The following is a 25,183-nucleotide window of genomic DNA, read 5'->3' as shown; positions in this document are numbered from 1 at the left end:
TTAGGGTTTGGATTGGTGTTAGGGATAGGATTAGTGTTAGTGTTAGAGTTAGTGTTAGGATTAGGGTTTGGCGTGAAGTGTTAGGATTAGGGTTAGGGTTAGGTTTAGGGTTAAAAGGTTAGGGTTAGAGTTAGAGTTTAGGGTTAATGTTAGCGTTAGGGTTAGTGTTATAGTTATGGTTTGGGTTCTTGTTAGGTTTAGGGTTATAGGTTAGGCTTAAGGTTAGGGTTAGGTTTAGGGTTAGTGATATGTTTAGGGTTAGAATTAATGGTAAGTGTTAGGGTTAGTGTTAGTGTTAGGGTTTGGGTTTGGGTGAGGGATAGGTTTAGCGATATGGGTTAGGGTTAGTGTTAGGGATTAGGTTTAGAGGTAGGTTTAGGTTTAGGGTGGGGTTTAGGCATAGGGATAGATTTAGGTATAGTGTTAGGGTTAAGGTTAGCGTTTAGTTTTATTGTTAGGTTTAGGGTTATGGTTGGAGGTAAGGGATAGATTTAGGGTTAGTGTTAGTGTTAGGGTTACGGTTCGAGTTTAATGCTAGGGTTAGAGTTAGGGTTAGGCTTACAGTTAGGGTTAAGATTATGGTTAGAAGTTAGCGTTAAATTGGTGTTAGGATTAGGTGTAGGGTTCAGGTTAGGGTTAGCTTTAGGCTTAGAGGTTAGGGTTAGTGTTAGGGTTATGTTTGAAGCTTAGGTTTAGATTTAGGTTCAGGGTTAGAAGTTAACTTTAGCATTATGTTTAGGTTTAGGCTTAGGTGTAGTTTTACGGTTAGGGGTAGGGTAAGGGTTAGAAGTTAGGTTTGTGTTACTGTTAAGTTTAGGTTCATGTTTAGGGTTAGGATCAGTGTTAGTGTTAGGTTTAGGGTTCGGTTTAGGGTTACGGTTAGATTTAGAGGTTAGTGTTATGGTTATGGTTATGGTTACGGTTACGCTTAGGTTTCAGGTTAGTGTTAGATTTAAGGCTGGCTTAGGGTTAGGGTGAATATTAGAAGTTAATGTTTGGTGTAGGCTTAGGTTTAGGGTTAAGGTTAAGGTTAGGGTTAGTTTTAGGTTTAGGGTTAGAGGTTAGTTGTTAGGTAGATGACTAGGGTTAGGGTTAGGGTTACGATTAGTTTTATTGATATTGTTAATGTTGGAGTTAGTGATAGGGTTAGTTTTGGTTTGGGTTTAGGGTTAGGATTATCTTTAGGATTAGGGTTAGGGATACATTTTGGTTAGAGGGTTTCGTTTAGGGATCGAGTTAGGCTTAGCGTTAGGGTTAGGGTTAGAGGTTAGGGTAAGGGTTAGTTTTAGAGGTTACTGTATGGTTTACGGTTAGGGTTAGGGTTAGGGTTAGGGTTAGGGTTAGGGTTAGTCTGAGGGTTAGGGTTCGGTTAGAGTTAGGTTTAGCATTAGGGTTAGGGTTAGGTTTAGAGTTAAGGTTAGGCTTAGGGATACATTTAGGGTAAGCGTTAGGTTTAGGGTAAAGGTTAGGGTTAGATTTAGTGTTAATGTTAGGGTTCAGGTTAGTGTTAGGGTTAGTGTTATGTTTATGGGTTAGGGTTAGGGTTAGTGTTAGTGTTAGTTTTAGAGTTAGTGTTAGAGTTAGCATTAAGTTTAGGCCTAAGGTTATGGTTATGATTAGGGTTAGGGGTTAGGTGTTAGGGATAGGTTAGGTTTACGGTTAGGCTTAGCGTTAGGTTATGGGTATGGTTAGAGTTAGGTTTAGAGTTAGGGTTTGAATTAGGGTTTGTCATTAGGGTTGTGGTGTGGGTTAGGTTTAGGGTTTGGGTTAGAAGTTAAGTTTAGCATTAGCATTAGGTTTCAGCTTAGGTTTAGCTTTAGGATTAGGGTTAGGGTTAGGGTTAGGCTTACCTTTCGAATTAAGTTTGGGTTAGCATTAAGTTTAGGGTTAGGTTTAGGGTTAGGATTAAGTTTAGACAGGGTAAGGGGTAGGCTTATGGTAGAATTTGAGTTAGAGTTATGGTAGGTTTTAGGTTTAGAGTAAGGGTTAGGTATAGGGTTAGGATTACGGTTAGGGTTAGGGTGAGGGTTAGAGTTATGGTTCGATTTATGGGTTAGGGTTCGGTTTTTGGTAAGGGTTAGTGTTACGGTTAGTGTTAGGTTTAGGTTTTATGGTTAGTGTTAGTGTTGGGTTAGTGTTAGGGTTAGAGGGTTTCGTTTAGGGATAGAGTTAGGCTTAGTGTTAGGGTTAGGGTTAGGGTTAGAGGTTAGGGTAAGGGTTAGTGTTAGAGGTTACTGTTAGGGTTACGGTTAGGGTTATGGTTAGAATTTGGGCTTAGGGTTAGAGTTAGGGTTAGGGTTAGTTTTAGGGATAAGGATAGGGTTAGGTATGATGCTAGTGTTAGTGTTAGTGTTTAGGGTTTCGGTTCGGTTTAGGGTTAGTGTTAGTTTTAGGTTTAGCGTTAAGGTAAGTGTTAGTGTTAGTGTTAGGGTTAGGGCTTAGGGTTAGGTTAGGTTTCGGGTTAGGGTTATGGTTATGGCTTTGGGTCGGTTATGGTTAGAGGTTCGCGTTAGATTTAGGGCTAGGCTTAGGGTTAGGTTTAGGGTAAGGGTTATGGTTAGAGTTAGGGTTACGGCTAGGGTTAGGGTTAGTGTTAGGGTTAGGGTTGGACAGGGTTATAGTTATGGTTACGGTTAGGATTCGGATTAGGGTTAGGGTTAGTGTTAGAGTTAGGGTTAGGATTAACGTTTGACATTTGGGGTTATGTTGCGGGCTAGCGTTAGGGTTAGTGTTAGAGTGTTAAGGTTAGGGTTAGGGTTGGGGTTTGAGGTTAGCATTAGGGCTAGGATTAGGCTTAGGGTTATGGTTAGTGTTCGGGTTAGGTTTAGGTTTAGGGTTATGGTTAGCCTTTTGATTCGGGTGAGGGTTAGGGTTAGAGGTTTGGCTTATGTTTAAGGTTAGGGTTGTAGTTAGGGCTGGAATTAGAGTTTAGGGTTAGTGCTATGGTTAGAGTAAGCGTTAGTGTTAGAGATAGTGTTATGCTTAGGGTTAGGATTAAGGTTAGGTTTTACAGTTAGGCTTAGGTTTAGCATTGGGGTTGTTTTTAGTGATAGGTTTAGGGTTAGGGATAGTGTCAGGGTTAGTTTTTGTGTTTTGTGTTAGTGTTAGGGTTATGATTGTGTTTAGGTTATGTTTAGAGTTTAGGATTAGGGTTAGAGTTTAGCGTTATGGTTAAGGTTAGGGTTCGGTTTAGGGTGATGTTTAGCCTTAGAGTTAGAGTTAGGGTTACGGTTAGGGTTAGGGTTAGGTTTAGTGGTAGAGTTGAAGCTTAGGTTTAGCGTTAGTGTTAGTGTTACAAGTTAGGTTTAGTGTTATGTTTAGAGTTAGAGTTAGGTTGAGATTTAGAGATAGGGTTAGGGTGAGTGTTAGGAAATAGGTTTGTGTCAGGGTCAGGGTTAGTATTAGCGTTAGACAGGGTTAGGGTTAGGGTTAGGGTTAGGGTTTGGATTGGTGTTAGGGTTAGGATTAGTGTTAGGGGTAGAGTTAGGGTTAGGATAAGGGTTTGGCATGAAGCTTTAGGATTAGGGTGAGGGTTAGGGTTAGGGTTAAAAGGTTAGGGCTATGGTTAAAGTTTAGGGTTAGTGTTAGCATTAGGGTTAGGGTTATAGTTATGCTTTGGGTTCTTGTTAGGTTTAGGGTCATAGTTTAGGCTTATGGTTAGGGTTAGGTTTAGGGTTAGGGTTACGTTTAGGGTTAGAGTTAATGGTAAGTGTTAGGGTTAGGGTTAGTGTTATTGTTTGGGTTTGGGTGAGGGTTAGGTTTAGCGGTATGGGTTAGGGTTAGTGTTAGGGATTAGGTTGAGAGGTAGGTGGAGGTTTAGGGTTGGGTTTAGGCATAGGGATAGATTTAGGGACAGTGTTAGGGTTAAGCTTAGGTTTTAGTGTTATTGTTAGGGTTAGGGTTAGGATTGGAGGTAAGGGATAGATTTAGGGTTAGTGTTAGTGTTAGGGTTACGGTTCGAGTTTAGTGCTAGGGTTAGCATTAGGGTTAGGCTTACGGTTAGGTTTAAGGTTATGGTTAGAAGTTAGCGTTTATTTAGGGTTAGGATTAGGTGTAGGGTTCAGGTTAGGGTTAGGGTTAGGGTTACAGTTAGGGTTAGGGTTACAGTTAGTATTGGGATCAGGGTTAGGGTTAGTGTTAGGTTTAGGGTTAGGATTATAGTTTGCCGTTAGGGGTTAGGTTGAGGGCTAGCATTAGGGTTAATGGTAGAGTGTTAGGTTTAGGGTTAGGGTTGGGGTTTGAGGTTAGCCTTAGGGCTAGGATTAGGCTTAGGGTTATGGTTAGGTTCGAGTTAGGGTTAGGGTAAGGGTTATGGTTAGCCTTTGTATTCGGGTGAGGGTTAGGGTTAGAGGTTAGGCTTATGTTTAAGGTTAGGGTTGGAGTTAGGATTGGAGTTATAGTGTTAGTGTTAGGGTTCGTGTAATGGTTAGTTTTAGTGTCAGTGTTAGGGTTAGGTTTAATATTAGGGTTAGGGTTTACAGTTAGTCTTAGGTTTAGCATTAGGGTTGTTTTTAGTGATAGGTTTAGGGTTAAGGATAGTGTCAGGGTTAGGTTTTGGGTTTAGTGTTAGGGTTAGGGTCATGATTAGTGTTAGGGTTAGGTTTAGAGTTTAGGAATAGGGTTAGCGTTTAGGGTTATGTTTAGGGTTAGGGTTCGGTTTAGGGTTATGGTTACCATTAGATTTAGAGTTAGGGTTAAAGTTAGGGTTAGGGTTAGGTTTAGGGGCAGTGTTGAAGCTTAGGTTTATCGTTAGTGTTAGTGTTAGAAGTTAGCTTTAGTGTTATTTTTAGAGTTAGGGTTAGGTTGGGATTTAGCGATAGGGTTAGGGTGAGTGTTAGAAAATAGGTTTGTGTTAAGGTCAGGGTAAGTGTTAGGGTTAGGGTTAGGGTTAGGGTTTGGATTGGTGTTAGAGATAGGGTTAGTGTTAGGGTTAGAGTTAGGGTTAGTGTTAGGATTAGGATTTGGCCTGAAGGTTTAGGATTAGGGTTAGGGCTAAAAGGTTAGGGTTAGGATTAGAGTTTAGGGTTAGTGTTAGTGTTAGGGTTAGGGTTATAGTTACAGTTTGGGTTCTTGTTATGTTTAGGGTTATAGGTTAGGCTTATGGTGAGGGTTATGTTTAGGGTTAGGGTTATGTTTAGGGTTAGAGTTAATTGTAAGTGTAAGGGTTAGTGTTAGGGTTTGTGTTAGGGTGAGGGTTAGGTTTAGCGGTATGTGTTAAGGTTAGTGTTAGGGATTAGGTTTAGAGGTAGGTTTAGGTTTCAGGTTGGTTTTAGGCATAGGGATAGATTTAGGGATAGTGTTATGGTTAAGGTTAGGGTTTAGTGTTATTGTTAGGGTTTGGGTTAGGGTTAGGTTTAGGGTTAGGGTTGGAGGTTAGGGATAGATTTTGGGTTAGGGTTAGTGTTAGGGTTACGGTTCGAGTTTAGTGCTATGTTTAGCATTAGGGTTAGGCTTACAGTTAGGGTTAAGGTTATGGTTAGAAGTTAGCATTAAATTAGGGTTAGGATTAGGTGTAGGGTTCAGGTTACGGTTAGGGTTAGGCTTAGAGGTTAGGGTTAGTGTTAGTGTTAGGGTTGAATCTTAAGTTTAGATTTAGGTTCAGGATTAGAAGTTAGCTTTAGCATTATGTTTAGGGTTAGGGTCAGGCTGAGTTTTACGGTTAGTGTTAGGTTAAGGCTTAGAAGTTATGTTTGTGTTACTTTTAGGTTTAGGTTCAGGTTTAGGGTTAGGGTTAGAGGTTAGGGTTAGGTTTAGTTTCAGGGTTAGGGTTAGGGTTAAAAATTAGTTTTAGGGTTAGAGTTAGGGTCAGGGTTAGGTTTAAGTTTAGTGTACCATTTAGGCTTAGGGTTAGTTTTACGTATAGTGTTAGGGTTAGGGTTAGATTTAGAGATTAGTGTTATGGATATGGTTAGGGTTAGGTTTACGCTTAGGTTTCAGGTTAGTTTTAGATTTAGGGCTGGCTTAGGGTTAGGGTGAGGATTAGAAGTTACTGTTTGGTGTAAGCTTAAGGTTAGGGCTAAGGTTAAGTTTAGGTTTAGGGTTAGGGTTAGGTTTAGTGTTAGGGGTTAGTTGTTAGGGAGATGATTAGGCTTAGGGTTAGGGTTATGGTTAGTTTTAGGGATATTGTTAAGTTTGGAGTTAGTGATAGCGTTAGTTTTGTGTTCGGTTTGGGGTTAGGTTTAGGGTTAGATGATAGGTTACTCTTAGAGTTAGGGTTAGTGTGAGGCTTAGGGTTACAGTTAGAGTTAGGTTTAGCGTTAGGGTTAGGGTTCGGATTAGGGTTAGAGTTAGGGTTAGGGTTATATGTTAAGCTTATGGTTGGGGTTAGGTTTAGGGTTTGGGTTACGTTTAGGTTTAGATTTAATGGTACGTGTTAGGGTTAGGGTAAGGGTTATGGTTAGTGTTAGGGTTTGGGTTTGGGTGAGGGTTAGGTTTAGCGGTATGGGTTAGGGTTAGTGTTAGGGATTGGGTTTAGAGGTAGGTTTAGGTTTAGGGTTGGGTTTAGGCATAGGTATTGGTTTAGGGATAGTGTTAGGGTTAAGGTTAGGGTTTAGTGTTATTGTTAGTGTTAGAGTTAGCGTTAGGGTTAGGGTTAGGGTTAGGGTTGGAGGTTAGGGATAAATTTAGTTTTAGGGTTAGTGTTAGGGTTACGGTTCGAGTTTAGTGCTAGGGTTAGCGTTATGTTAGGCTTACGGTTAGGGTTAAGGTTATGGTTAGAAGTTAGCGTTAAATTAGGGTTAGGATTATGTGTAGGGTTCAGGTTAGGGTTAGGGTTAGGGTTAAGGTTCGAGTTTAGTGCTAGGTTTAGCGTTAGGGTTAGGCTTACAGTTAGGGTTAAGGTTATGGTTATGATTAGGGTTAGGGGTTAGGTGTTAGGGATAGGTTAGGATTAGGGTTAGAGTTAGCGTTAGGTTATGGTTAGGGTTAGAGTTAGGGTTTGAATTAGGGTTTGTCATTAGGGTTGTGGTTAGGGTTAGGTTTAGCGTTTGGGTTAGAAGTTATGTTTAGCATTAGCCTTAGGTTTCAGCTTAGGTTAACTTTAGGTTTAGGGTTAGGGTTAGGGTTAGTGTTATTCTTACCGTTCGAATTAAGTTTGGGTTAGCATTAAGTTTAGGGTTAGGTTTAGGGTTAGGATTAAGTTTAGAGAGGTTTAGGGTTAGGCTTATGGTAGAATTTGAGTTAGAGTTATGGTAGTTGTTAGATTTATGGTAAGGGTTAGGTGTAGGGTTAGTATTACGGTTAGGGTTAGGGTGAGGGTTAGAATTATGGTTCGATTTATGGGTTAGGATTTGGTTTTAGGTAAGGGTTAGCGTTAGGGTTAGGGTTATGTTAGGGTTTATGGTTAGTGTTACTGTTGGGTTAGTGTTAGGGTTAGAGGGTTTCGTTTAGGGATAGAGTTAGGGTTAGTGTTAGGGTTATGGTAAGGGTTAGAAGTTAGGGTAAGGGTTAGTGTTAGAGGTTACTGTTAGGTTTATGGTTAGGGTTAGAGTTAGAATTTTGGCTTAGGTTTAGAGTTAGGGTTAGGGTTAGTTTTAGGCATAAGGAAGGATTAGGTATGGTGTTACCGTTAGTGTTAGTGTTTAGGGTTTCGGTTAGGTTTAGGGTTAGGTTTAGTATTAGGATTAGCGTTAAGTTGAGGGTTATTGTTAGGGTTAGGGTTAGGGGTTAGGGTTAGGGTTAGGTTAGTGGTAGGGTTAGGGTTTCAGTTAGGGTTAGGGTTACGGTTAGGATTAGGGTTATGTCTAGGGGTTGGTTATGGTTAGAGGTTCGTGTTAGATTTAGGGCTAGGCTTAGGGTTAGGGTTAGGGTAAGGGTTATGGTTAGAGTTAGGGTTACGGCTAGGGTTATGGTTAGTGTTAGGTTTAGGGTTGGACCGGGTTATGGTTATGGTTAGGGCTAGGGTTAAGGTTAGGGTTAGGGTTATGGTTAGAATTATGGTTTGACATTAGGGGTTAGTTTTAGGGATTGTGTTAGGGTTAGTGTTAGAGTGTTAGGGTTAGGGTTAGGGTTGGGGTTTGAGGTTAGCATTAGGGCTATGATTAAGCTTAGGTTTATGGTTAGTGTTCGGGTTAGGGTTAGCGTTAGGGTTATGGTTAGCCTTTGGATTCGGGTGAGGGTTAGGTTTAGAGGTTAGTCTTATGGTTAAGGTTAGGGTTGGAGTTAGGGTTGGAGTTAGAGTTTAGGGTTAGCGTTAGGGTTAGAGTAAGTGTTAGTGTTAGTGACAGTGTTAGGGTTAGGATTAGGGTTAGGGTTTACAGTTAGGCTTAGGTTTCGCATTAGGTTTGTTTTTAGTGGTAGGTTTAGGGTTAGGGATAGTGTCAGGTTTAGGTTTTGCGTTTAGTGTTAGGGTTAGGGTTATGATTAGTGTTAGGGTTAGGTTTAGAGTTTAGGATTATGTTCAGAGTTTAGGGTTATGGTTAGGGTTAGGGTTCGGTTTAGGGTTATGGTTAGCATTAGAGTTAGAGTTAGGTTTAAAGTTAGGGTTAAGGTTAGGTTTAGGGTTAGTGTTGAAGCTTAGGTTTAGCGTTAGTGTTAGTGTTAGAAGTTAGCTTTAGTTTTATGGTTTCAGTTAGGGTTAGGTTGAGATTTAGCGACATGGTTAGGGTGAGTGTTAGAAAATAGGTTTTTGTTAGGTTCAGGGTTAGGGTTAGGATTAGACAGTGTTAGGGTTAGGGTTAGGGTTTGGATTGGTGTTCATTATAGGGTTAATGCTAGGGTTAGAGTTATTGTTAGTGTTAGGATTAGGGATTGGCGTGAAGCTTTAGAATTAGGGTTAGGGTTAGGGTTTGGGTTAGGATTAAAAGGTTAGTGTGAGGGTTAGAGTTTGGGGTTTATGTTAGGATTAGGGTTACTGTTACATTGACGGTTTGGGTTCTTGTTAGGTTTAGGATTATAGGTTAGGCTTATGGTTAGGGTTAGGTTTAGGGTTAGGGTTACGTTTACGGTTACAGTTAATGGTAAGTGCTTGGGTTAGTGTAAGGGTTAGTGTTAGTGTTAGGGTTTGGGTTAGGGAGAGGGTTAGGTTTAGCGGTATGGGTTAGGTTTAGTGTTAGGGATTAAGTTTAGAGGTAGGTTTAGGTTTCGGGTTGGTTTTAGGCATAGGGATCGATTTAGGGATAGTGCTAGGGTTAAGATTAGGGTTTTTTGTTATTGTTAGGGTTAGGGTTAGTGTTGGAGGTTAGGGATAGATTTAGGGTTAGGGTTAGTGTTAGGGTTATGGTTCGAGTTTAGTGCTAGGGTTAGCTTTAGTGTTAGGCTTACGGTTAGGGTTAAGGTTATGGTTAGAAGTTAGCGTTAAATTAGGGTTAGGATTAGTTGTAGGGTTCACGTTAGGGTTAGGGTTAGGGTTACGGTTCGAGTTTAGTACTAGGGTTCACGTTAGGGTTAGGCTTACGGTTAGGGTTAAGTTTATGGTTAGAATTTAGTGTTAAATTAGGGTTAGGATTAGGTGTAGGGTTCAGTTTACGGTTAGGGTTAGGCTTAGAGGTTTGTGTTAGTGTTAGGGTTATTGTTGAAGCTTAGTTTTAGATTTAGCTTCAGGGCTAGAAGTTAGCTTTAGCGTTATGTTTAGGGTTAGGGTTAAGTTGAGTTTTACGGTTAGGGTTAGGGTAAGGTTTAGAAGTTAGGTTTGTGTTACAGTTAGGTTTAGTTTCAGGTTTAGGGTTAGGGTTAGAGGTTAGGGTTAGGGTTTGGTTTAGGTTTAGGGTTAGGGTTAGGGTTAGGGTTAGATTTAGATGTTAGTGTTATGGTAATGGTTAGCGTTAGGGTTATGCTTAGGTTTCAGGTTAGTGTTAGATTTAAGGTTGGCTTAGGGTTAGGGTGAGGATTAGAAGTTAATGTTTGGTGTAGGCTAAGGGTTAGGGTTAAGTTTAAAGTTAGGGTTAGGGTTAGGTTTAGGGTTAGGGGTCAGTAGTTAGGGAGATTATTAGGGTTAGGGTTAGGGTTACGATTACTTGTATTGATATTGTTAATGTTGGAGTTAGTGATAGGGTTAGTTTTGTGTTGGGTTTAGGGTTAGGATTAGGCTTAGATGATAGGTTACGGTTAGGGTTAGGGTTAGTGTGAGGGTTAGGGTTAGGGTTAGAGTTAGGTTTAGCATTAGGGTTAGGGTTAGGGTTAGGGATACATTTAGGGTTAGCGTTAGAGTTAGGGTAAAGATTAGGGTTAGTGTTAATGTTAGGGTTCAGGTTAGTGTTAGGGTTATTGTTATGTTTATGGGTTAGGTTTAGGGTTAGTGTTAGTGTTAGTTTTATTGTTAGGGATAGAGTTAGCATTAAGTTTAGGCCTAAGTTTATGGTTATGATTAGGGTTAGGGGTTAGGTGTTAGGGATAGTTTAGGTATAGGGTTAAGGTTAGTGTTAGGTTAGGGTTAGGGTTAGAGTTAGCTTTTGAATTAGGGTTTGTCATTAGGGTTGTGGTTAGGATTAGGTTTAGCGTTTGGGTTAGAAGTTAAGTTTAGCATTAGCATTAGGTTTCAGCTTAGGTTTAGCTTTAGGGTTAGGGTTAGGTTTAGGCTTACCGTTCGAATTAATTTTGGGTTAGAATTAAGGTTAGGGTTAGGTTTAGGGTTAGGATTAAGTTCAGACAGGGTTAGGATTAAGCTTATGGTAGAATTCGAGTTAGAGTTATGGTAGGTGTTAGATTTAGTGTAAGAGTTAGGTGTAGGGTTAGGGTTACGGTGAGGGTTAGGGTGAGGGTTAGAGTTATGGTTCGATTTATGGGTTAGGGTTCGGTTTTGGGTAAGGGTTAATGTTAGGGTTAGGGTTAGGTTTAGGGTTTATGGTTAGTGTTAGTGTTGGGTTAGTGTTAGGATTAGAGGGTTTCATTTAGGGATAGAGTTAGGGTTAGTGTTAGGGTTAGGGTAAGTGTTTGATGTTAGGGTAAGGGTTAGTGTTAGAGGTTACTGTTAGGGTTATGGTTAGGGTTAGGGTTAGAATTTGGGCTTAGGTTTAGAGTTAGGGTTAGTTTTATTTTTAGGGATAAGGATAGGTTTAGTTATGGTGTTACCGTTAGTGTTAGTGTTTAGGGTTTTGGTTAGGTTAAGGTTAGGGTTAGTATTAGTTTTAGCATTAAGTTGAGGGTTAGTGTTAGGGTTAGGGTTAGGTGTTAGGGTTAGGTTAGGGTTAGGGTTAGGGTTAGGGTTAGGGTTAGGGTTATGGCTAGGCGTTGGTTATGGTTAGAGGTTCGCGTTAGATTTAGGGCTAGGCTTAGGGTCAGGGTAAGGGTTATGGTTAGAGGTAGGGTTACGTCTAGGGTTAGGGTTGGTGTTAGGTTTAGGGTTGGACAGGGTTATGGTTATGGTTAGGGTTATGGTTAGGGTTAGGGTTATGGTTAGAATTATGGTTTGACGTTAGGGGTTAGGTTTAGGGATTGTGTTAGGGTTAGTGTTAGAGTATTACGGTTAGGGTTGTTGTTTGAGGTTAGCATTAGGGCTAGGATTAGGCTTAGGTTTATGGTTAGTGTTCGGGTTAGGGTTAGCGTTAGGGTTATGGTTAGCCTTTCGATTCGGGTGAGGGGTAGGGTTTGAGGTTAGGCTTATGGTTAAGGTTAGGGTTGGAGTTAGGGTTGGAGTTAGAGTTTAGGGTTAGTGTTAGGGTTAGAGTAAGTGTTAGTGTTAGTGTTAGTGATAGTGTTAGGGTTAGGGTTAGGATTAGGGTTAGGATTATTTTTAGGGTTTACAGTTAGGCTTAGGTTTCGCGTCGGTTATGTTTAGAGGTTCGCGTTAGATTTAGGGCTAGGCTTAGGGTTAGGGTTGGACAGGGTTATGGTTATGGTTAGGGTTAGGATTGGGATTCGGGTTAGTGTTAGTGTTAGGGTTAGGGTTAGGATTAGGGTTTGACGTTGGGGGTTAGCTTTAGGGCTAGCGTTTGGGTTATTTTTCGAGTGTTAAGGTTAGAGTTAAGGTTGGGTTTGAGGTTAGCATTAGGGCTAGGATTAGGCTTAGGTTTATTGTGAGTGTTCGGGTTCGGGTTAGGGTTAGGGTTTTGGTTAGCCTTTGGATTCGGGTGAGGGTTAGTGTTAGAGGTTAGGTTTATGGTTAAGGTTAGGGTTGGAGTTAGGGTAGGAGTTAGAATTTAGGTTTAGTGCTAGGGTTAGAGTAAGGGTTAGTGTTAGTGTTAGTGTTAGGGTTAGGGTTAGGATTAGGGTTAGGGTTTACAGTTATGCTTAGGTATAGCATTAGGGTTGTTTTTAGTGATAGCTTTAGGGTTAGGGATAGTGTCAGGTTTAGGTTTTGGGTTTAGTGTTAAGTTTAGGGTTATGATTAGTGTTAGGGTTAGGTTTAGAGTTTAGGATTAGGGTTACAGTTTAGGGTTGTGGTTAGGGTTAGGGTTCGGTTTAGGGTTATGGTTAGCATTAGGGTAAGGGTTAAGGTTAGGGTTAGGGTTAGGTTTAGGTGCAATGATGAAGCCTAGGTTTAGCGTTAGTGTTAGTTTTAGAAGTTAGCTTTAGTATTACAGTTAGAGTTAGGGTTAGGTTGAGATTACGGTTTAGGGTTAGGGTGAGTGTTAGAAAATATGTTTGTGTTAGGGTCAGGATTCGGGTTAGGGTTAGACTGGGTTAGGGTTAGGTTTAGGGTTTGGATTGTTGTTAGAGATAGGGTTAGTGTTAGGGTTAGAGTTAGGGTTAGTGATAGGATTAGGGTTTGGCGTAAAGGTTTAGGAGTAGGGTTAGGGTTAGGATTAGGGCTACGGTTAAAAGGTTAGGGTTAGGGTTAGGGTTTAGGGGTAGTGTTAGCATTAGGGTTAGGATGATAGTTACAGTTTGGGTTCTTGTTAGGTTTAGGGTTATAGGTTAGGGTTATGGTTAGGGTTAGGTTTAGGGTTAGGGTTGCGTTTAGTGTTAGGGTTAATGGTAAGTGTTAGGGTTAGGGTAAGGGTTGTGGTTATTGTCAGGGTTTGGGTTTGGGTGAGGGTTAGGTTTAGCGGTATGGGTTAGGGACTAGGTTTAGAGGTAGGTTTAGAGAGTCATAGGGATTAAGTTTAGAGGTAGGTTTAGGTTTAGGGTTGGGTTTAGGCATAGGGATAGATTTAGGGATAGTGTTAGGGTTAAGGTTAGGGTTTAGTGTTATTGTTAGATTAGGGTTAGTGTTAGAGTTGGCGCTTAGGGATAGATTTCGGATTAGGCTTAGTGTTAGGGTTACGGTTTGAGTTTAGTGCTACGGTTAGCGTTAGTGTTAGGCTTACGGTTAGGGTTAAGGTTATAGTTAGATGTTAGCGTTAAATTAGGGTTAGGATTAGGTGTAGGCTTGAGGTTAGGGTTAGGGTTAGGCTTAGAGGTTAGGGTTAGGGTTACGGTTAGTGTTGAACTTAGCTTTAGATTTAGGTTCAGGTTTAGAAGTTAGCTTTAGCGTTATGTTTAGTGTTAGGGTTATGGTTGAGTTTTACGGTTAGGGTTAGGGTAAGGGTTAGAAGATAGGTTTATGTTACTGTTAGGTTTAGGTTCAGGTTTAGGGTTATGGTTAGAGGTTAGGGTTAGGGTTAGGTTTAGGGTTAGGGTTAGGGTTAGAGATTAGGGTTAAGGTTAGAGTTAGGGTCAGGGTTAAGGTTAAGTTTAGTGTAACATTTAGGCTTGGGTTTAGATTTAGGGTTAGTGTTAGGGTTAGGGTTAGATTTAGAGGTTAGTGTTATGGTTAGTGTTAGGGCTAGTGTCATGCTTAGTATTCAGGTTAGTGTTAGATTTAGGGGTGGCTTAGGGTTAGGGTGAGGATAAGAAGTTAATGTTTCGTGTAGGCTTAGGGTTAGGGTTAAGGTTAAGGTTAGGGTTAGGGTTTGGTTTAGGGTTAATTGTTATTTGTTAGGGAGATGATTAGGGTTAGGGTTACGATTAGTTTTAGGGATATTGTTAATGTTGAAGTTAGTGATAGAGTTAGTTTTGGGTTGGGTTTAGGGTTAGAATTAGGCTTAGATGATAGGTTACGGTTAGGGTTGGGTTTAGTGTGAGGGTTAGGGTTAGGGTTAGAGTTAGGTTTAGCGTTAAGGTTAGGGTTAGGGTTAAGGTTAGAATTAGGGTTAGGGTAAGTGTTAGCGTTAGGTTATGGTTAGGGTTAGAGTTAGGGTTTGAATTAGGGTTTTTCATTAGGGTTGTGGTTAGCGTTAGGTTTAGAGTTAGGGTTAGAAGTTATGTTTAGCATTAGGGTTAGGTGTAGGCTTAGGTTTAGCTTTAGGTTTAGGGTTAGGGTTAGGCTTACCGTTCGAATTTAAGTTTGGGTTAGCATTAGGTTAACGGTTAGGTTTATGATTAGGATTAAGTTTAGAGAGGGTTAGGGTTAGGCTTATGGTAGAATTCGAGTTAGAGTTTAGGGTAGGTGTTAGTTTTAGGGTAAGGGTTAGGTGTAGGGTTAGGGTTTCGGTTAGGATTATTGTGAGGATTAGAGTTTTGGTTAGAGTTATGGGTTAGGGTTCTGTTATGGGTTAGGGTTCTCTTTTGGGTAAGGGTTAGTGTTAGGGTTAGGTTTAGGGTTTATGGTTAGTGTTAATGTTGGGTTAGTGTTAGTGTTAGAGGGTTTCATTTAGGGATCGAGTTAGGCTTAGCGTTAGGGTTAGGGTTAGAGGTTAGGGTAAGGGTTAGTTTTAGAGGTTACTGTATGGTTTCCGGTTAGGTTTAGGGTTAGGGTTAGGGTTAGTCTGAGGGTTAGGGTTCGGTTAGAGTTAGGTTTAGCGTTAGGGTTAGGGTTAGGTTTAGAGTTAAGGTTAGGCTTAGGGATACATTTAGGGTAAGCGTTAGGTTTAGGGTAAAGGTTAGGGTTAGATTTAGTGTTAATGTTAGGGTTCAGGTTAGTGTTAGGGTTAGTGTTATGTTTATGGGTTAGGGTTAGGGTTAGTGTTAGTGTTAGTTTTAGAGTTAGTGTTAGAGTCAGCATTAAGTTTAGGCCTAAGGTTATGGTTATGATTAGGGTTAGGGGTTAGGTGTTAGGGACAGGTTAGGTTTACAGTTAGGCTTTGCGTTAGGTTATGGGTAGGGTTAGAGTTAGGGTTAGAGTTAGGGTTTGAATTAGGGTTTGTCATTAGGGTTGTGGTGTGGGTTAGGTTTAGGGTTTGGGTTAGAAGTTAAGTTTAGCATTAGCATTAGGTTTCAGCTTAGGTTTAGCTTTAGGGTTAGGGTTAGGGTTAGGGTTAGGGTTAGGGTTAGGCTTACCGTTCGAATTAAGTTTGGGTTAGCATTAAGGTTAGGGTTAGGTTTAGGGTTAGGTTTAGGGTTAGGATTAAGTTTAGACAGGGTTAGGGTTAGGCTTATGGTAGAATTTGAGTTAGAGTTATGGTAGGTTTTAGGTTTAGGGTAAGGATTAGGTGTAGGGTTAGGGTTACGGTTAGGGTTAGGGTGAGGGTTAGAGTTATGGTTCGATTTATGGTTTAGAGTTCGGTTTTGGGTAAGGGTTAGTGTTAGGGTTAGGTTTAGGTTTAGGGTTTATGGTTAGTGTTAGTGTTGGGTTAGTGTTAGTGTTAGAGGGTTTCGTTAAGTGATAGAGTTAGGCTTAGTGTTAGGGTTAGGGTTAGGGTTAGAGGTTAGCGGTAATGGTTAGTGTTAGAGGTTACTGTTAGGGTTACGGTTAGGTTTATGGTTAGAATTTGGCCTTGGGTTAGAGTTAGGGTTAGGGTTAGTTTTAGGGATAAGGATAGGGTTAGGTATGATGCTAGCGTTAGTGTTAGTGTTTAGGGTTTCGTCTCAGTTTAGGGTTAGGGTTAGTTTTAGGTTTAGCATTAAGGTAAGGGTTAGCGTTAGGGTTAGGTTTAGGGGTTAGGGTTAGGGTTAGGTTGGGGTTAGGGTTAGGGTTATGGTTATGGCTAGGGGTCGGTTATGGTTAGAGGTTCGCCTTATATTTAGGGCTAGGCTTAGGGTTAGGCTTAGGGTAAGGGTTATGGTTAGAGTTAGGGTTACGCCTAGGGTTAGGGTCAGTGTTCGGGTTAGAGTTGGACAGGGTTATGGTTATGGTTAGGGTTAGGATTGGGATTAGGGTTAGGGTTAGTGTTAGGGTTAGGGTTAGAATTAGGGTTTGACGTTAGGGGTTAAGTTTCGGGCTAGCATTAGGGTTAGTGTTAGAGTGTTAATGTTAGGGTTAGGGTTGGGGTTTGAGGTTAGCATTAGGGCTAGGATTAGGCTTAGTTTTATGGTTAGTGTTCCGGTTAGGGTTAGGGTTAGGGTTATGGTTAGCCTTTTGATTCGGGTGAGGGTTAGTGTTAGAGGTTAGGCTTATGTTTAAGGTTAGGGTTGGAGTTAGGGTTGGAGTTAGAGTTTAGGGTTAGTGCTATGGTTAGAGTAAGGGTTAGTGTTAGAGATAGTGTTAGGGTTAGGGTTAGGATTAAGTTTAGGATTTACAGTTAGGCTTAGGTTTAGCATTAGGGTTGTTTTTAGTGATAGGTTTAGGGTTAGGAATAGTGTCAGGGTTAGGTTTTGTGTTTAGTGTTAGGGTTAGGGTTATGATTGTGTTTAGGTTATGTTTAGAGTTTAGGATTAGGGTTAGAGTTTAGCGTTATGGTTAAGGTTACGGTTCGGTTTAGGGTGATGGTTAGCCTTAGAGTTAGAGTTCGGGTTACGGTTAGGGTTAGGGTTAGGTTTAGTGGTAGGGTTGAAGCTTAGGTTTAGCGTTAGTGTTAGTGTTAGAAGTTAGCTTTAGTGTTATGTTTAGAGTTAGAGTTAGGTTGAGATTTAGCGATAGGGTTAGGATGAGTGTTAGGAAATAGTTTTGTGTCAGGGTCAGGGTTAGTATTAGGGTTAGACAGGGTTAGGGTTAGGGTTAGTGTTTGGATTGTTGTTAGGGTTAGGATTATTGTTAAGGTTAGAGTTAGGTTTAGGATAAGTGTTTGGCGTGAAGCATTAGTATTAGGGTGAGGGTAAGGGTTAATGTTAAAAGGTTAGGGTTATGCTTAAAGTTTAGGGTTAGTGTTAGAGTTAGGGTTAGGGTTAGTGTTAGGATTTGGGTTTGGGTGAGGGTTAGGTTTAGCGGTATGGGTTAGGCATAGTTTTAGGGATTAGGATGAGGGTTAGGTTTAGTTTTAGGGTTGGGTTTAGGCATAGGGATAGATTTAGGGACAGTGTTAGGGTTAAGCTTAGGGTTTAGTGTTATTGTTAGGGTTAGGGTTAGGGTTGGAGGTAAGGGATAGATTTAGGGTTAGTGTTAGTGTTAGGGTTACGGTTCGAGTTTAGTGCTAGGGTTAGCGTTAGGGTTAGGCTTACAGTTAGGATTAAGGTTATGGTTAGAAGTTAACATTTATTTAGGGTTAGGATTAGGTGTAGGGTTCAGGTTAGGGTTAGGGTTAGGGAGGGTTAGAGTTATGGTTCGATTTATGGGTTAGGGTTCGGTTTTGGGTAAGGGTTAGTGTTAGGCTTAGGGTTAGGTTTAGGGTTTATGGTTAGTGTTAGTGTTGGGTTAGTGTTAGGGTTAGAGGGTTTCGTTTTTGGGATAGAGTTAGGGTTAGTGTTAGGGTTAGGCTTAGGGTTAGAGGTTAGGGTAAGGGTTAGTGTTAGAGGTTACTGTTAGGGTTATGGTTAGGGTTAGGGTTAAAATTTGGGCTTAGGTTTAGAGTTAGGGCTAGGGTTAGTTTTATTGATAAGGATAGGGTTAGGTATGGTGTTACCGTTTGTGTTAGTATTTAGGGTTTCGGTTAGGTTTAGGGTTAGGGTTAGTATTAGGTTTAGAATTAAGTTGACATTTAGTGTTAGTGTTAGGGTTAGTGGTTAGGGTTAGGGGTTAGGGTTAGGGATAGGTTAGGGTTAGGGTTAGGGTTAGGTTTAGGGTTAGGGGTCAGTAGTTAGGCAGATGATTAGGGTTAGGGTTAGGGTTACGATTACTTTCATTGATATTGTTAATGTTGGAGTTAATGATAGGGTTAGTTTTGTGTTGGGGTTAGGGTTAGGATTAGGGTTAGATGATAGGTTACGGTTAGGGTTAGGGTTAGTGTGAGGGTTAGGGTTAGGGTTAGAGTTATGTTTAGCATTAGGGTTAGGGTTAGAGTTAGAGTTAGGGTTAGGGTTAGGGTTCGATTTCGGGTTAGCGTTAGAGTTAGGGTAAAGCTTAGGGTTAGTGTTAATGTTAGGGTTCAGGTTAGTGTTAGGGTTAGTGTTATGTTTATGGGTTAGGGTTAGGGTTAGTGTTAGTGTTAGTTTTATTGTTAGGGTTAGAGTTAGCATTAAGTTTAGGCCTAAGTTTATGGTTATGATTAGCGTTAGGGGTTAGGTGTTAGGGATAGGTTAGGTATAAGGTTAGGGTTAGTGTTAGGCTATGGTTAGGGTTAGAGTTAGGGTTTGAATTAGGGTTTGTCATTAGGGTTGTGGTTAGGGTTAGGTTTAGCATTTGGGTTAGAAGTTAAGTTTAGCATTAGCATTAGGTTTCAGCTTAGGTTTAGCTTTAGGGTTAGGGTTAGGTTTAGGCTTACCGTTCGAATTAAGTTTGGGTTAGAATTAAGGTTAGGGTTAGGTTTATGGTTAGGATTAAGTTCAGACAGCGTTAGGGTTAGGATTATGGTAGAATTCGAGTTAGAGTTATGGTAGGTGTTAGGTTTAGTGTAAGGGTTAGGGTTAGGGTTAGGGTGAGGTTTAGAGTTATGGTTCGATTTATGGGTTAGGGTTCGGTTTTGGGTAAGGGTTAGTGTTAGGGTTAGGGTTAGGTTTAGGGTTTATGGTTAGTGTTAGTTTTGGGTTAGTGTTAGGGTTAGAGGGTTTCATTTAGGGATAGAGTTAGGCTTAGTGTTAGGTTTAGGGTGAGGGTTAGAGGTTAGGGTAAGATTAGTGTTAGAGGTTACTGTTAGGGTTATGGTTAGGATTAGGGTTAGAATTTGGGCTTAGGGTTAGAGTTAGGGTTAGGGTTAATTTTAGGGATAATGATAGGGTTAGGTATGGTGTTAGCATTAGTGTTAGTGTTTAGGGTTTTGGTTAGGTTTAGGGTTAGGGTTAGTTTTAGATTTAGCGTTAAGCTGAGGGTTAGGGTTAGGTTAGCGTTAAAGTTTGACAGGGTTAGAGTTAGGGTTAGGGTTTGGATTGGTGTTAGAGATAGGGTTAGATTTAGGGTTAGAGTTAGGGTTAGTGTTAGGATTAGGGTTTGGCGTGAATGTTTAGGATTATGGTTAGTGTTAGTGTTGGGGTTAGTGTTAAAAGTTTAGGGTTAGGGTTAGAGTTTATGGTTAGTGTTAGCGTTAGTGATAGGGTTATAGTTACGGTTTGGGTTCTTGTTATGTTTAGGGTTATAGGTTAGGTTTATGGTTAGGGTTAGGTTTAGGGTTAGGGTTCCGTTTAGGGATAGACTTAATGGTAAGAGGGTTAGGTTAAGGGTTAGGGTTAGTGTTAGTGTTTGGGTTTGTGTGAGGGTTAGTTTTAGCGGTATGGGTTAGGGTTAGAGTTAGGGATCAGGTTTAGAGGTAGGTTTAATTTTAGGGTTGGGTTTAGGCATAGGGATAGATTTAGGGATAGTGTTAGGGTTAAAGTTAGGGTTTAGTATTATTGTTAGGGTTAGCGTCAGGGTTAGGGTTAGGGTTGAATATTAGGGATAGATTTAGGTTTAGGGTTAGTGTTAGGGTTACAGTTCGAGTTTAGTGCTAGGGTTAGCGTTAGGGTTAGGCTTACGGTTAGGGTTAAGGTTGTGGTTAGAAATTAGCGTTAAATTAGGGTTAGGATTAGGTGTAGGTTTCGGGTTAGGATTAGGGTTAGGCATAGAGGTTAGGGTTAGTGTTAGGGTTAGGGTTGAAGCTTAGGTTTAGATTTAGGATCAGGGTTAGAAGTTAGCTTCAGCGTTATGATTAGGGTTAGTGTTAGGTTGAGTTTTACAGTTAGGGTTAGGGTAAGGGTTAGAAGTTAGGTTTCTGTTACTCTTAGGTTTAGGTTCAGGTTTAGGGTTATGGTTAGAGGTTTGGTTTAGGGTTAGGTATAGGGTTAGGGTTAGGGTTAGAGATTAGGGTTAAGGTTAGAGTTAGGGTCAGGGTTAGGGTTAAGTTTAGTGTAACATTTAGGCTTAGGGTTAGATTTAGGGTTAGTTTTAGGGTTAGGGTTAGTGTTTGGATTGTTGTTAGGGTTAGGATTATTGTTAAGGTTAGAGTTAGGTTTAGGATAAGTGTTTGGCGTGAAGCATTAGTATTAGGGTGAGGGTAAGGGTTAATGTTAAAAGGTTAGGGTTATGCTTAAAGTTTAGGGTTAGTGTTAGAGTTAGGGTTAGGGTTAGTGTTAGGATTTGGGTTTGGGTGAGGGTTAGGTTTAGCGGTATGGGTTAGGCATAGTTTTAGGGATTAGGATGAGGGTTAGGTTTAGTTTTAGGGTTGGGTTTAGGCATAGGGATAGATTTAGGGACAGTGTTAGGGTTAAGCTTAGGGTTTAGTGTTATTGTTAGGGTTAGGGTTAGGGTTGGAGGTAAGGGATAGATTTAGGGTTAGTGTTAGTGTTAGGGTTACGGTTCGAGTTTAGTGCTAGGGTTAGCGTTAGGGTTAGGCTTACAGTTAGGATTAAGGTTATGATTAGAAGTTAACATTTATTTAGGGTTAGGATTAGGTGTAGGGTTCAGGTTAGGGTTAGGGTTAGGGAGGGTTAGAGTTATGGTTCGATTTATGGGTTAGGGTTCGGTTTTGGGTAAGGGTTAGTGTTAGGCTTAGGGTTAGGTTTAGGGTTTATGGTTAGTGTTAGTGTTGGGTTAGTGTTAGGGTTAGAGGGTTTCGTTTTTGGGATAGAGTTAGGGTTAGTGTTAGGGTTAGGCTTAGGGTTAGAGGTTAGGGTAAGGGTTAGTGTTAGAGGTTACTGTTAGGGTTATGGTTAGGGTTAGGGTTAAAATTTGGGCTTAGGTTTAGAGTTAGGGCTAGGGTTAGTTTTATTGATAAGGATAGGGTTAGGTATGGTGTTACCGTTTGTGTTAGTATTTAGGGTTTCGGTTAGGTTTAGGGTTAGGGTTAGTATTAGGTTTAGAATTAAGTTGACATTTAGTGTTAGTGTTAGGGTTAGTGGTTAGGGTTAGGGGTTAGGGTTAGGGATAGGTTAGGGTTAGGGTTAGGGTTAGGTTTAGGGTTAGGGGTCAGTAGTTAGGCAGATGATTAGGGTTAGGGTTAGGGTTACGATTACTTTCATTGATATTGTTAATGTTGGAGTTAATGATAGGGTTAGTTTTGTGTTGGGGTTAGGGTTAGGATTAGGGTTAGATGATAGGTTACGGTTAGGGTTAGGGTTAGTGTGAGGGTTAGGGTTAGGGTTAGAGTTATGTTTAGCATTAGGGTTAGGGTTAGAGTTAGAGTTAGGGTTAGGGTTAGGGTTCGATTTCGGGTTAGCGTTAGAGTTAGGGTAAAGCTTAGGGTTAGTGTTAATGTTAGGGTTCAGGTTAGTGTTAGGGTTAGTGTTATGTTTATGGGTTAGGGTTAGGGTTAGTGTTAGTGTTAGTTTTATTGTTAGGGTTAGAGTTAGCATTAAGTTTAGGCCTAAGTTTATGGTTATGATTAGCGTTAGGGGTTAGGTGTTAGGGATAGGTTAGGTATAAGGTTAGGGTTAGTGTTAGGCTATGGTTAGGGTTAGAGTTAGGGTTTGAATTAGGGTTTGTCATTAGGGTTGTGGTTAGGGTTAGGTTTAGCATTTGGGTTAGAAGTTAAGTTTAGCATTAGCATTAGGTTTCAGCTTAGGTTTAGCTTTAGGGTTAGGGTTAGGTTTAGGCTTACCGTTTGAATTAAGTTTGGGTTAGAATTAAGGTTAGGGTTAGGTTTATGGTTAGGATTAAGTTCAGACAGCGTTAGGGTTAGGATTATGGTAGAATTCGAGTTAGAGTTATGGTAGGTGTTAGGTTTAGTGTAAGGGTTAGGGTTAGGGTTAGGGTGAGGTTTAGAGTTATGGTTCGATTTATGGGTTAGGGTTCGGTTTTGGGTAAGGGTTAGTGTTAGGGTTAGGGTTAGGTTTAGGGTTTATGGTTAGTGTTAGTTTTGGGTTAGTGTTAGGGTTAGAGGGTTTCATTTAGGGATAGAGTTAGGCTTAGTGTTAGGTTTAGGGTGAGGGTTAGAGGTTAGGGTAAGATTAGTGTTAGAGGTTACTGTTAGGGTTATGGTTAGGATTAGGGTTAGAATTTGGGCTTAGGGTTAGAGTTAGGGTTAGGGTTAATTTTAGGGATAATGATAGGGTTAGGTATGGTGTTAGCATTAGTGTTAGTGTTTAGGGTTTTGGTTAGGTTTAGGGTTAGGGTTAGTTTTAGATTTAGCGTTAAGCTGAGGGTTAGGGTTAGGTTAGCGTTAAAGTTTGACAGGGTTAGAGTTAGGGTTAGGGTTTGGATTGGTGTTAGAGATAGGGTTAGATTTAGGGTTAGAGTTAGGGTTAGTGTTAGGATTAGGGTTTGGCGTGAATGTTTAGGATTATGGTTAGTGTTAGTGTTGGGGTTAGTGTTAAAAGTTTAGGGTTAGGGTTAGAGTTTATGGTTAGTGTTAGCGTTAGTGATAGGGTTATAGTTACGGTTTGGGTTCTTGTTATGTTTAGGGTTATAGGTTAGGTTTATGGTTAGGGTTAGGTTTAGGGTTAGGGTTCCGTTTAGGGATAGACTTAATGGTAAGAGGGTTAGGTTAAGGGTTAGGGTTAGTGTTAGTGTTTGGGTTTGTGTGAGGGTTAGTTTTAGCGGTATGGGTTAGGGTTAGAGTTAGGGATCAGGTTTAGAGGTAGGTTTAATTTTAGGGTTGGGTTTAGGCATAGGGATAGATTTAGGGATAGTGTTAGGGTTAAAGTTAGGGTTTAGTATTATTGTTAGGGTTAGCGTCAGGGTTAGGGTTAGGGTTGAATATTAGGGATAGATTTAGGTTTAGGGTTAGTGTTAGGGTTACAGTTCGAGTTTAGTGCTAGGGTTAGCGTTAGGGTTAGGCTTACGGTTAGGGTTAAGGTTGTGGTTAGAAATTAGCGTTAAATTAGGGTTAGGATTAGGTGTAGGTTTCGGGTTAGGATTAGGGTTAGGCATAGAGGTTAGGGTTAGTGTTAGGTTAGGGTTGAAGCTTAGGTTTAGATTTAGGATCAGGGTTAGAAGTTAGCTTCAGCGTTATGATTAGGGTTAGTGTTAGGTTGAGTTTTACAGTTAGGGTTAGGGTAAGGGTTAGAAGTTAGGTTTCTGTTACTCTTAGGTTTAGGTTCAGGTTTAGGGTTATGGTTAGAGGTTTGGTTTAGGGTTAGGTATAGGGTTAGGGTTAGGGTTAGAGATTAGGGTTAAGGTTAGAGTTAGGGTCAGGGTTAGGGTTAAGTTTAGTGTAACATTTAGGCTTAGGGTTAGATTTAGGGTTAGTTTTAGGGTTAGGGTTAGTGTTTGGATTGGTGTTAGGGTTAGGATTATTGTTAAGGTTAGAGTTAGGTTTAGGATAAGTGTTTGGCGTGAAGCATTAGTATTAGGGTGAGGGTAAGGGTTAATGTTAAAAGGTTAGGGTTATGCTTAAAGTTTAGGGTTAGTGTTAGAGTTAGGGTTAGGGTTAGTGTTAGGATTTGGGTTTGGGTGAGGGTTAGGTTTAGCGGTATGGGTTAGGCATAGTTTTAGGGATTAGGATGAGGGTTAGGTTTAGTTTTAGGGTTGGGTTTAGGCATAGGGATAGATTTAGGGACAGTGTTAGGGTTAAGCTTAGGGTTTAGTGTTATTGTTAGGGTTAGGGTTAGGGTTGGAGGTAAGGGATAGATTTAGGGTTAGTGTTAGTGTTAGGGTTACGGTTCGAGTTTAGTGCTAGGGTTAGCGTTAGGGTTAGGCTTACAGTTAGGATTAAGGTTATGGTTAGAAGTTAACATTTATTTAGGGTTAGGATTAGGTGTAGGGTTCAGGTTAGGGTTAGGGTTAGGGAGGGTTAGAGTTATGGTTCGATTTATGGGTTAGGGTTCGGTTTTGGGTAAGGGTTAGTGTTAGGCTTAGGGTTAGGTTTAGGGTTTATGGTTAGTGTTAGTGTTGGGTTAGTGTTAGGGTTAGAGGGTTTCGTTTTTGGGATAGAGTTAGGGTTAGTGTTAGGGTTAGGCTTAGGGTTAGAGGTTAGGGTAAGGGTTAGTGTTAGAGGTTACTGTTAGGGTTATGGTTAGGGTTAGGGTTAAAATTTGGGCTTAGGTTTAGAGTTAGGGCTAGGGTTAGTTTTATTGATAAGGATAGGGTTAGGTATGGTGTTACCGTTTGTGTTAGTATTTAGGGTTTCGGTTAGGTTTAGGGTTAGGGTTAGTATTAGGTTTAGAATTAAGTTGACATTTAGTGTTAGTGTTAGGGTTAGTGGTTAGGGTTAGGGGTTAGGGTTAGGGATAGGTTAGGGTTAGGGTTAGGGTTAGGTTTAGGGTTAGGGGTCAGTAGTTAGGCAGATGATTAGGGTTAGGGTTAGGGTTACGATTACTTTCATTGATATTGTTAATGTTGGAGTTAATGATAGGGTTAGTTTTGTGTTGGGGTTAGGGTTAGGATTAGGGTTAGATGATAGGTTACGGTTAGGGTTAGGGTTAGTGTGAGGGTTAGGGTTAGGGTTAGAGTTATGTTTAGCATTAGGGTTAGGGTTAGAGTTAGAGTTAGGGTTAGGGTTAGGGTTCGATTTCGGGTTAGCGTTAGAGTTAGGGTAAAGCTTAGGGTTAGTGTTAATGTTAGGGTTCAGGTTAGTGTTAGGGTTAGTGTTATGTTTATGGGTTAGGGTTAGGGTTAGTGTTAGTGTTAGTTTTATTGTTAGGGTTAGAGTTAGCATTAAGTTTAGGCCTAAGTTTATGGTTATGATTAGCGTTAGGGGTTAGGTGTTAGGGATAGGTTAGGTATAAGGTTAGGGTTAGTGTTAGGCTATGGTTAGGGTTAGAGTTAGGGTTTGAATTAGGGTTTGTCATTAGGGTTGTGGTTAGGGTTAGGTTTAGCATTTGGGTTAGAAGTTAAGTTTAGCATTAGCATTAGGTTTCAGCTTAGGTTTAGCTTTAGGGTTAGGGTTAGGTTTAGGCTTACCGTTCGAATTAAGTTTGGGTTAGAATTAAGGTTAGGGTTAGGTTTATGGTTAGGATTAAGTTCAGACAGCGTTAGGGTTAGGATTATGGTAGAATTCGAGTTAGAGTTATGGTAGGTGTTAGGTTTAGTGTAAGGGTTAGGGTTAGGGTTAGGGTGAGGTTTAGAGTTATGGTTCGATTTATGGGTTAGGGTTCGGTTTTGGGTAAGGGTTAGTGTTAGGGTTAGGGTTAGGTTTAGGGTTTATGGTTAGTGTTAGTTTTGGGTTAGTGTTAGGGTTAGAGGGTTTCATTTAGGGATAGAGTTAGGCTTAGTGTTAGGTTTAGGGTG

The sequence above is a fragment of the Cavia porcellus genome, unplaced genomic scaffold, assembly GCF_034190915.1.
Source record: "Cavia porcellus strain 051 isolate PalLab524CR breed Dunkin Hartley unplaced genomic scaffold, mCavPor4.1 scaffold_4, whole genome shotgun sequence".
NCBI classification, from domain to species: Eukaryota; Metazoa; Chordata; class Mammalia; order Rodentia; family Caviidae; genus Cavia; species Cavia porcellus.
The sequence above is the reverse complement of the archived record's forward strand: the minus strand, read 5'-3'. Positions refer to the sequence as shown.